Here is an 11962-nt window from a genome sequence, read left to right on the forward strand (position 1 = left end):
GTGGGTCCCGAGGTTACACAGGTTGAGAACCACTGGTTTAAGCAAACCTATTTTTGACAATTTTTAAACAAGATGGCCACCAGAGCATGCAACCTATGACTTTGTGACAAAGATTAAACACAACACAGTTCTCTACCATTGGGCCTAATTTTATGAGTTTTTACATAACGGTGTGGTTATAATTAGCACTTGAAAAAAAGAGCATCAAAATGATAGAAATATTTGTCGAATTTGACACAATTCAATATGGCCGCTGAACCATGTGGCCAATTGACTTGTAATGATCAGTTATGAGTAAAGAGCTCACCATAACTTCAAACATCAATTTGTACATCTGTGCCTGTAATAGCTCCTGAGAAACAGATGTTTAAATATGCAGCTAAATATAATCAACTAAAACAAGATGGCTGCCAGGCAATGTGACCTATGACCTTTATGTTGCAGACGATTAGGCATAGCACAGAGCTCTACCATTGGGCCAAGTTGCATGAGTTTATGAGTAACAGTGTGCCAATTAGAGGCTTTTGAAAAAAAGGCCATAACAATAATAACACTATCTAAACATGATTGGCTTGCAGCTGCCATTTTTATTTTAGGATCTGGCCAGTTTCTATAACCGTGGTAGAAGAGGTCGCCCTGGACATATGTGCAAACCATGTGACCAATAGAGCTATAATGAACACCATGTGGCAACAGAGCACAGCATAAGCTCGCATAGCAATTTAGCAGGTTTCTGAATATTAGCAGGTTTCTGAATATTTGCAAAAATTGTCGCAAAAATCAAGATGGCTGCCACATCATGTGACCTATGATCTTTATATTGTAATAAGCTCTGCAGAGCATAGGTCTGCACCATTGTGCAAAGTTTTATGAATAATAAAATAATAATAATAATCTGAGCAGATACAATAGGTGTCCTTGCAACTTCGTTGCTTGGCCACCTAATAATAAATATAGCTGCAAGCAGCAATAAAGGTGGCCAAGCATTAGAGCCAGTTATAGCACATGAGAAGATATTGTAGTTATAGAGAAAAATAGCAGGACATGATTTCATGAATTATAAAAAAAAAATGAAATTTAAAATGGCCGCCGACCTAGGTGACCTTTGGAACCCATATTGTATTTGGCAGTTATGATATTGAGTTATCATATGTATAACATGTTTAACATACTTCAATAGTCATAGAAATGCACATTTATGCAATGTGATACAATGTTAAAAGTGCAATGTTATGCAATGATACAATGTTGATGCAATGGCAACAGAGCACAACATAAGCTCACACAGCAATTTTATTCTTCTGTAGCTTTAGTGGTTCTGGAGAAGCAGGTTTCTGAATTTTTGCACAAATTGATGTAAAAATCAAGATGGCTGCCACATCATTTGATCTATGACCTTTATATTGTAATAAACAATATAAATTGTTTATTACAATAAACAAGCACAGGGCTCTAACATTGTGCAACATTTCATGAGTTTTTGACAAACAATGCACTTGTTACGGGCATTTAAAAAAGAGATGGAATAATAATAATAAAAATAATAAATCTTAACAGATACAATAGGTGTCCTTACAACTTTTTTGCTTGGCCACCTAATAATCTTAACAATAACAATAGGTGTAATGGATCCCCGCCATCTGCGCATGCTCAAGCTGCGTGTTTCCGGATTATCGTCAGCTATTCCTTGTTCCTGTGATTCATAAAACACTGCTTGATTCTTGTGACCCGGACTTCCTTGACTAACCTTGATTTCTGCCTGCCTTGACCTCAGAACTGTTATTTGACCACTCTTTTGCCTAACCCTTTTTGTACCTGGATTGCCCGCTTGGATTTGGCCTCGGCTCGTCTCATCGGATTACGGCTTGCGCGGTGCTCAACACCACTGGCACTCCTGCCACTTGTTGTCCCTCTGATCTCTAAAAAAAACACAAAGAGGGGCGCCTTTCCTAGTGCACTGTAAACGATACTGCACTAGGAAAGGCGCCCCTCTTTGTGTTTTTTTCAGATGTTCCAGTTCCCTTGACTGTATTGGGGCTGCGCCTTGCATATGTGCTTCCTTGTGAGGGATAAGGATTGTCCCTGGCACTTCTAAAACAAATAACTTTCTATTGCTCCCTCTGGCCTCTGTTCACATCCTCAGAGTCTTACAGGACACAAGGTGCAAGGGAAGCCTCCTCTCACATCCGGCACTTCGTTGCTTGGCCACCTAATAATAATCTTAACAATAGGTTTCCTTGCAACTTTGTTGCTTGGCCACCTAATAATCTTAACAATAACAATAGGTGTCCTTGCAACTTTGTTGCTTGGTCACCTAAAAAAAAACAAGACAATATGGGAATGAATAGCTAGATTGCTATTGGCTATTTCGATTTGCAGTAGCCAATAGCAGGCTGGCTATTGCTCCCGCCTACTGCTGCTGTCAATCAGCAGAGGAGGACCTGATGGAGAACCTCAGGTCCCCCTCTGCTGATTGACAACAGCAGAGGGCGGGTGCAATAGCCAGCCTGCTATTGGCTATTGCAAATTAAAATAGCCAATAGCAATCTAGCTATTCATTTCAATGCTGTTTTTTCTTCTTCTTTGCTCTGACGGCGGTCGGCGGCCCCGATGTCCGAATAAAAACAGGGAAAGGTTTACTCCTGCAGTAAACCTTTCCGGGATAAAAATTTTAGCGGGAGACTCCCGGAATGTTCGGGAGAGTTGAGATGTCTACTACCAGGCCCTTCTCCACATCACATCTCTTTCCTTACCTCTGATTCTAGTTCGGCAGAATTGTAGAATGGGGAGGGGGCAGAGATATCCTATAATTGCATAAACGTCACCAACACAGCAAATTCTTATAGGATCAAAATTCGTAGATTTATTGCAAACTCATGTCAGTTACAGGGATATCCTATGTCCCCGCTTCTCTCACTTGCTTCTGAGCTGGCGACTGTTCCTCCTTCACGCTGCGCTGTGAACTGGCAGAAGGTATGCCCAGTACATCTGCGTTTACTGGGACCCCCACTGCGTGAAGGGGCATACAGTGCATGCAGCATTGCGGTGGCCACAGCAGGTGAGTCTGGTGGGTGCAAGGCCCTTTGCGCCTGCCTGACTCGCCTAATTAGAGAGCCGCCTCTGCTTGGGATCTTTGGAGATGTCTCCTGGGGATTCTTAGGTTGGGATGTGGATATGTGTAGATCACTGGGGTCCCACATTTTTGGAACACAGATTCTCTATCTTTACCCTCCCTCTTTTCCCTTTCTCTTTTCTAGTTCCCCTTACTTTCTGCAGTGAACATTAATACGTTTAAGGCTGCTGCCTTCCTTATTGATGTTTGCACATTGTTTTATTGCAACGAATAGTCGTATGTGATAATCATTTGTAGACTGTTGTCTTATCTGGTAACCATTTTTCTTATTCCACTTACCATGATGATGTGTTTGTTATTCTTTTCAAAATGTTTAATACAAAGAAAGTTAAAAAAAAACAGCATAAACTCCAATCTCTACATCCATCTAAAAGAGCCTATACCCAAAAGATATATATAACCCCTCCATAAATTGTATATCATGTTCTTAAGTTAATATATTACCCATAAGGTTCCTTGTGGAATACACAGTAATCGATATTGTGTTGAGGGGTGTAGATAACTTGCTCTATGCGTTTCGTGGGAATTATTGCTTCCTCAAGCAGAGATGGGTATACAATATTGGCTCAGAGTTTGGTATGAATGCATCAATGGATAACAAGAGAACAGGGAACCCATGCATCAAAAATGGGTTGGCGGCCGGGCATCCGGACACACTTGACATGACCTCACCATTACCTGATAGTATCATTTTTGATGTCCACCTTACACTGCTTCATGTCCCCTGCAATGGTGTTTTCCACTGTAGCATAGCCATGCTACATCTGATCAGACAAAAAATTATTTTGTCAGAGAGACATACGGATAGGAAAGGAAATCACACCTAAATAGACACAAAGCCCAGGCACAGAGACAATCCAGACCAACACACAGAGCGCAGAGAGAGGGAGACATATCAACAAGGCAGGCATAGACACAGAGAGGAAGATTAGAGACTAGTTTACGAAGTTTACCCACCTTTAGAACGAGTCCAGCAAAAAGGTCCTTTCTCCCCAGAACAGAGCAGTGTTGAGTTCTTTTGGGATTACTCATTGGTTGGGCTGAGCTCTGTGATCTCCTCTCCGCTGCTGCAAATACTTTGTGATTGGCTTCACCTGAAGTGTTTACAGACTTCCCCTACTCCACTGTGCCACGCATGAGAAGGGGACGAGGTTAGCTGCTGCTGCCTGGAGCTCTGTGAAATTGGAAGATCTCACAGTACAGGCTGCATAATGTAGATTACAACCTGACACTAGAGTCAGATAGATTTTCCTATGGAGGGAAATGTTTATTTCTAGGTCTTTGGCCCATTAAACAGTTCCCCCAAAAAAGTTAAAAAAACAGCACTCTGAATAGTGAAAATGCACACACACATACATCATCACTGCACCATTACATTAATGCAAAAATGGCAATAACTTACAAAGTTGAAAATAGACTTTAACCTCCCTGGCGGTATGATTATTCAGGATTTTAGCATCCCAAAGTGGTACATTGTTTTTCATGGAAATTTGTTGTTTACCTCCGCCCCCCGCTGTGACGCCTGAAAAGGAAACTAAAACTCATATGCCAGCCGCGTACAGCAGAGGACACCGCGGGCTTGCAGGGAAGTTGGCCGAGCTGCTCAGTCGAGCCGAAGGCATATGCTTCAGCTCTACTGAGCCGAGGTGAAAGCCGAAGCTGGAATGGCCGGCCGACAACCTGCTACTGACAGCTTGGCGGAGCCAGCCGTCATAATTCACATCGGATGCATAGGGGCTGCACTCTGGCCATGTGTTCCAGTACAGCTGCAAGGCAAGACAAGGCAATTTACCTTTAGATACAAATAGCACTGCCCAGAGTATCAGCCCAGGGGATCTGAAACCTCACCCCTATTTAATCCATTATACAAAAACATTCACAACCTAGGTTGTAATGGGGTTTTGAAAGAGGCGTCAGAGGATTTTCAATTTATATAACTTTATTACAAATCATTAAAATTCATACATAACAAAAGGTTAAAATCCATTATTATTGATCAGCATGATTCTCAAAGCCTGGGTTCTTGCCTAATTCTCACAATTTATGTATTTACATTTTCCATTCATATGGATGCAGCTAAATCCTGCATTCCTAGTCTATGGAAGAATCCCTCTCCCCCTACAATCCCTATGTGGATACGCAGAGTGGAGGAGATCAGGGTGATGGAGGACATGATTCTGTCCTCTCAGGGCAGGCAGGAGCGTTATTCTAGGACGTGGTTTTACTGGCTGGAGTACATGGATTCCCCTGAGGGCCGTGTATACTCTGTATGATCTTTCACTTCTCACCGGCTCACAAGGAAGTGCCCCATGAGTGACCCTCTTGACAGGCTCTACCATGTCCCATTGACCTATACCTTCTCTTACACACTAGCTTGCTGGTACTGCCCTCCCTTCCTCTCGTTGGTAAGCCTTCCCCTCTTCCCTTTTTTGTCCTGATGTTGTCTGTTGCCCCACCCCTTCCCTCAATCCCCAGAAGCAAACAGGTGGACCCCTAAGTTTACACACCTCTGCCTATCGAAACTATTGCTCAATACATATTATAACATATAAAATATGCATTGCAATCACCCCAAACGCCTGGATGGTGCATACGATATTATGTTGATACCGTTTGATCCTTGGTTAATTATGCGACTGGGGCTGGGAGATATAGATATGCTTCCTACGTTTGTAACTGTACGACATCATTACCCGAATGTATATGTTTACTGTAAAATGTTGGCTCAAAATAAGAAATAAAGAATTAAAAAAAAAAAAAGATCACTAAACTTTATATTTATGGCATCTGAACTATATATAGCCAAACCAGAGAAATGCATGTTTTATTTTTTACAGGGTTTGCTGTAGCTCAGTGCATAAACCAGCACAGTGTATCACCAGCATCTTCCCCATCACCTCCTTCAAGCAGCAGCTCCAGCGGAAGCACTGGGCCTTGTGATTCAATCACCACCAGTCTCACATCAACTCCTTCTACAGTCCAGAGCCCGTCAGGTACAATATCATTATTACCAAGGGATCAGTCCTCAAACCAAAAATGATTACAACTATCTGTGTTTAACATAAATTCATATTTATATCAAGTAAGATTTTAATCTTACCATTCAGTATCATTTCTTATTTTCATGGCTGAATACTGTGGGAATTCGCTGTACAATTTATTTTGTTTGGGTTCTTTATAATAGTCATGTTGGTTGCAAGCAGATCATTGTTACAAATAGAACCAGTACAGCTATTGCAATATATTTCAGTTTTGATTTTTCTAATAAAGTGTATTTCAGATTGCAGAAAAATATATTATAGATCGCAAAATGAATTTATGTGCTATACTAAGTTTTTTCAAATATCAGTTTGTCAGAGCGTTGCATCTAAGTTTCTATTAGTGGTATATTGTTAATTTATATATCACTGACAAATTAAACAACAATTTACAGACTATATACAGTCATGGGCAAAAATATTGGCACCCCTGCATTTCTGTCAGATATTGCACCACTTTGCGCCGAAAATTGTTGCAATTACAAATGTTTAGGTATTATGTTTATTTCTTTTGTTTGTGTTGGTGTGACACAAAAAAGTCGAAAAAAAAGCCAAATCTGACACATTCCACGCAGTCTCTCACTGTACATAAAGCAAAGCAGAACCCATTTGTTAGGTTCACACCACAAACTCTGTGTTCCAGTGCGTTCAGCCACTGGAACGCAAGTCGGCCGGCTCGCTTTCCAGTAACTAATGCGCCTGCGTTCCGGGTGATCACACTGCGGGCAGGTGGCGTGGCTGCGGTGCCATTGACTTCAATGCACAGCCACGCCCCCTGCCAGCCCCTTTATGCAGGGAGCCGGCCGGCTTGCGTTCCAGTGCATTCCAGAGGTCAAACACACTAGAACGCGGAGTTTGTGGAGTGAACCGGCCCTTAATCATATGGATTTTCAAGCTTGCTCATTAGATTCCTCTGATTTCCAAACAGATGGAAAGTGAGTGTCGAGTGTTGTCAGGTTATTTAAGCACTCAGTCTAATAAAATGTATCCTTTTTATATGCAGGAAATCACCAGCACTCAGTAGTAAAGATAAATGTCCCTTTTATTGGACAGATGTCTGTGACGCTTTCTGTCCAATAAAAGGGACATATTTATCTTTACTACTGAGTGCTGGTGATTTCCTGACTTTCCTGTGTTTGCACGGCACCATCCGTGGTAATTCATCACTGCGAGCATCACTTTTTTCTTATCTGGCCGGGACTGCTGTGGGGAGTGCGCAGGGTCTCTCCATCGACTTACATCCTTTTTATATGCTTCACGAGCTTGTAGCTTGTAGCCCATGGACTGGGAACTTCAGATCAAATACAATGCTTAATAATTACATTTGAAAAAAGTTGCACAAAAGTTTTTTTCCCCCCACAAATGTTTTAATAACATTTTCTATGGTTTCTGAATTAACCATGTAGTGACCAATGGAACCATTTAGCATGACCTACAATGACATTTTATTTAAAAGCCACATTATTACATCACATTTAGTGCATACATTGATACGTGCTGCTTCCATGTAATGTTGAGCTTAATGCAAGTAGAACACCTAATAAGCACAATATATAATTTGTTATACCTTAGAATGACAGAAAATATCTCCAGCAATTGCAAAATGCAAATGTGTGTCTAAGATCTTGAGAAAAAGGAGTGTATGGTACTGATCGTATGTCTGTCACTGTGCTGGATCAGCAAAGCACATTAGCATAGTCTGTTGCACAAGCAAAAAAAATATGTACTGAACATATTTTATGGTGGGTATTTATCAGTTGAACTGACAGTTCATAAAAACCTTAGGTAATGAAAGACTTTATGTTGCCCATTGCATGTGTTTGTTTCCTGTACAAGACACAAATTAAAACTATTACATCTCATTAGCTAATACGGTCAAGAAAAACATTTATCTTCTTTCAGTTCCTTTTAAATGCACAAACTTACATGGTTACAAATGGGAAAAGGATATCTGTTACTAAAGGCCTTGGTAGACAGAACAAAGACATAGGATGGTGATTAAAAGAAATAGAAAACAATTATGGCCTAAATATGCAGGACTATGCTTAATCAAAATGTTTCATGATCTTCTCAGGTCTGTGAGTAATCTTGTGCTCCCAAACATTTTATCTGTTCTATCCTTACAAATACAGAACACTGACATAATACAGACACTATTTGGCTTTCTACTAGCTATGGTAGCAAACTATTGCTTAAATCCAGCAATCTGTAAATGATATAGCAGAGACTGGATTAAAATTGTTTCAGGGCTGTGACATAAAGTGGATGTGTCTTTACAGTACATCGGGAAACGCGTACAATTATTATGAAATTTCGCTTTTATATTTTTCTCTTTGTCTGGATGAGCTAAAGTGAAAAATATTCATATATGAAGTGATAATTGTACAACATTTTGCTAAATGACCCTCTCAAATGCTTTGGCTTAACCCCTTCATGACTGAGCTAGTTTTTAGTTTCTGTTCCTAAATGACTGACACACTTTTTACATTTTTGCTGTGTGCTTCTTCCACAGCAGCAAGTTTTCATTATTATTATTTTTAGAATTTTGTTAATAATAATTATAGTATAAAAATATATTTATATATAAAAGTTTTATTTTTTCCTAATTTTTTGTACACTTTATTTTTTTTTACACTTTGTAAAACAAATAAGTGTAAAAAAAAAATTTTTTTTGTCAGTTTATATCAAGCAGTCACTATGACTGCATGATAAATTAACTTTTTTAATTTTTAGTTATTAGGCTGCTCCAAACTTAGGAACAGCTATTAATAACCTTAGAGACTGATCCTGATCTGAATGTAAAGGCTTCATTCTTTCATTAATGAAAGGAAGAAGCTTTTACAAAAGCTTAACTATTTCATTAATGAATGCCTTAATACTGAGGCATTCATTAATGACTGGTAACTGCTGAGAATCAGCAGTTACCAGCATTACAGAGGCTGATATAACTCGGCACGTACAGTGTACGTGGCCAGTCATATAGCCAATTTGTGACGGGACGTACACTGTACGTCTCCCGTCACGAAGGGGTTAAAGTCAGTAGACATTACATGATAATTTTTCAATCCAGTCATTTTTCCAAAAAAACAAACCAGCGCCACCAAGTCTGTAGGCAAGTTCAACCAAAATAGTATACAGAACCCCCCATAAGTAATAATCCCTTAACCCCTTCATGACTGAGCTTGTTTTCAGTTTCTGTTCGTAAATGACTGACACACTTTTTACATTTTTGCTGTGTGATCCTTCCATGGCAGTAATATACTTTCTTACTAAATGTACCCACACATATTATATATTGTTTTTTAGAGGACAGATAGGGCTATATAATGTGTAATAACATGTGTACCGAACGCCTCACTTAGTTCGAATAAAATATAAAAAAATGAGGAAAAAACTTAAAGAAAACACTTTTTTCACAAGTTTTGATTATTATTATTTTTTTATAATAATTATTGTATAAAAAATATATTTATATTAGGGATGTCCCGATACAGGGCATTTTCACGAGTACTTGTACTCGTGAAAATCCCCCGATGCTGGCCCTTTAAATGTTTTAATCGGGTCGGCTGTCTCAGGTCCCGCGTCTCCTCCTCCACCTTCCTAGCTGCAGCATACCCCTCCTCCATTCCGGTATCCGTAGATGATGCCGCCTCCTCTGCGTCATCCGGCTCCTCCCACCTATCTGGCATAAGGCGCCAGATTCAACTGCAAGTTAGACGTCCTCGCTGTAACATGGTTGCCTCTCTTCAGACTCCCACTCATATCAGCCTCTCATCTGTCACATTCCTGCGGTACGATCCAGCCATTCAAACTGGGGTTGAGTGAGTCCTGCTGCCCGTGCTCATCTCCCGCCTCCGCTTTCCTGTTGGCTGCAGCTCTTGGCAATCCTCCAGCTTCACATAGTGTTGACAGTCTCCAGCCCGTGTCAAGATTAACCCTCTCTGGAACAGCTCACTGCTCCTCTGCAAGTTCAGACTCGTCCAGTCTGCTCCACTACTAACTGAAGGACAAAGTGTTCTGCAGGTCTACAGCCTCCTGATCAAAGCGGCTCCTCAAGTCTGCATAAACGCAAGTAACAATTAACCTTACTAATTATTATCCTTGGCGGGACTTCTGCCCAAAACATTATTCATTTGAGTTCCCTGGACTGTTTATCATATACTTTTACTTCCTAATTACATAATTGGCCAGATAAGTGACTATAGACTTTGATCTGTCCTTGTACACTTTCTACTAATCCACAGCTGTGATTCCAGGAATTGCACATTATTCAGCAAAGTGTGTTACACCGGCGCAGGCACTGCTCGAGGCAGCCCCACACAGTGAAATGCAGCCTCTGAGCGGACACGTGACCGGCACCCACTCCATTTGGCTCACTACGCACACGTAGAGCGGGCTCAGCACGGCACCTGTTAGCAGCGCTGGTGACATCTATACACAGCTCTGGAGAGACCCATTGGCAGCCTGGTGGGATCTGGACGTAGCCTGGTGGGATCTGGACGTAGCCTGGTGGGATCTGAACGCAGCCTGTGGGATCTGGACGCAGCTTTGGTGTGATTTGTACGCAGCCTGGTGAGATTTGTACACAGCCTGGTGACATCTAGACGCTGCCTGGTGGGATGTGGAGTCCAGATGTCACCTGGCTGCGTCTAGATTATGTCTGATCTGTATTCAGCCTTGGTGAGATCTGGACGTAGCCCTGGCGACTAATGATTTTAAGGCAGTTTCTCACCAGGCTGCGTCCAGATGTCACCAGGGCTGCATGCAGGTCTCACCAAAGCTGCACACAGATCTCACCAGGCTGCATACAGAATCTATATGCAGCCTGGTGAGATCTGGCCTAGCCCTCAGGCATGGGCAGCCGCCCAGTACCTGAGCTCCAACCTCCGAAAAGGGGAGTGGCAGGAGCAAGACTACCCCAGTTCTGAGCATGCTCGTGGGTTTTGCTATAGCCAATCCCTACTCCTATGATGTTCACTGTACTGATTGGCCACCACAGAACCACTGTCACATGCTGCCACTCCAGCACAGTACTCTGTCACAGCAAAGCCTGGTGGATGAAGCACATGGACAACACATGAGCACACCCTACTGGCGGAAAGTAATAACTAAATTTGGAAACCTGACTAAAACTGCTTTATGACAGGGGGTGTTAGGGGGTAGACCCCCTACATTCTCCCGTAACTTAAAGATCTTGGACCCAACAGATCCATTCCTCACACTATAAAATGCAAATTTACAAAAATCCGAAAAATACCATCCATGAGAATTGTGGGTATTCCAGGGACAGATAGAGGTAGAGTAAAGGCATTACATTGTAAAAAGGTAAGCTTTACATCACGTATCATCACATAGTGCAAATTAGATATTGGTATAAATTGACATAACTTTACATATCCTATAACCCTATTACTAACTAACTAGTAGTAATAAAACAGTAGTGCAAAACACTTCAAACAAGTACATCCAGGCTCTCAGTTGCTCATGTAGATCTACCTGCAAGAGGATAGAATATAAAATAACACAATATTCTTAGTTTGAACCCCATTCCCGAGAGAATGTGACTCCAACTAGGCACATTACTTGGACTTATAAAGACGAATGACTTCTAAAACTCTTTTAAAAGTCCATCCCGGGGGGCGTGGCCGGCGGCTGCATGTGACTGGTCGCATAACGAAGAGCTCCCGCTCCACATCCTGCCTATTATCCTAGGGATAGCGGTTACAGAGCCCTTACCTCCACCCGAACCAACCCCGGACCTCTTCGTCACCTGCCCGCTCACTTCGGTACC

At 41.5% G+C, this 11962-nt stretch overlaps 1 protein-coding gene across 1 annotated transcript in view; it reads left to right on the forward strand.

Annotated features, from left to right (window-relative positions):
- The first annotated feature begins 5973 nt into the window (after positions 1–5973).
- Positions 5974–11962, forward strand: part of LOC108798877 (protein CLEC16A-like) — a 102247-nt gene continuing 96258 nt past the window's right edge. Inside the window, exon 1 of the mRNA XM_018570687.1 lies at positions 5974–6126. The gene's annotated coding sequence lies outside the window, so the exon portion shown is untranslated. The remainder of the gene's footprint in view (positions 6127–11962) is intronic.

Source organism: Nanorana parkeri, unplaced genomic scaffold (assembly GCF_000935625.1).
Source record: "Nanorana parkeri isolate BGI_ZX_2015 unplaced genomic scaffold, ASM93562v1 scaffold1577, whole genome shotgun sequence".
Taxonomy (NCBI): domain Eukaryota; kingdom Metazoa; phylum Chordata; class Amphibia; order Anura; family Dicroglossidae; genus Nanorana; species Nanorana parkeri.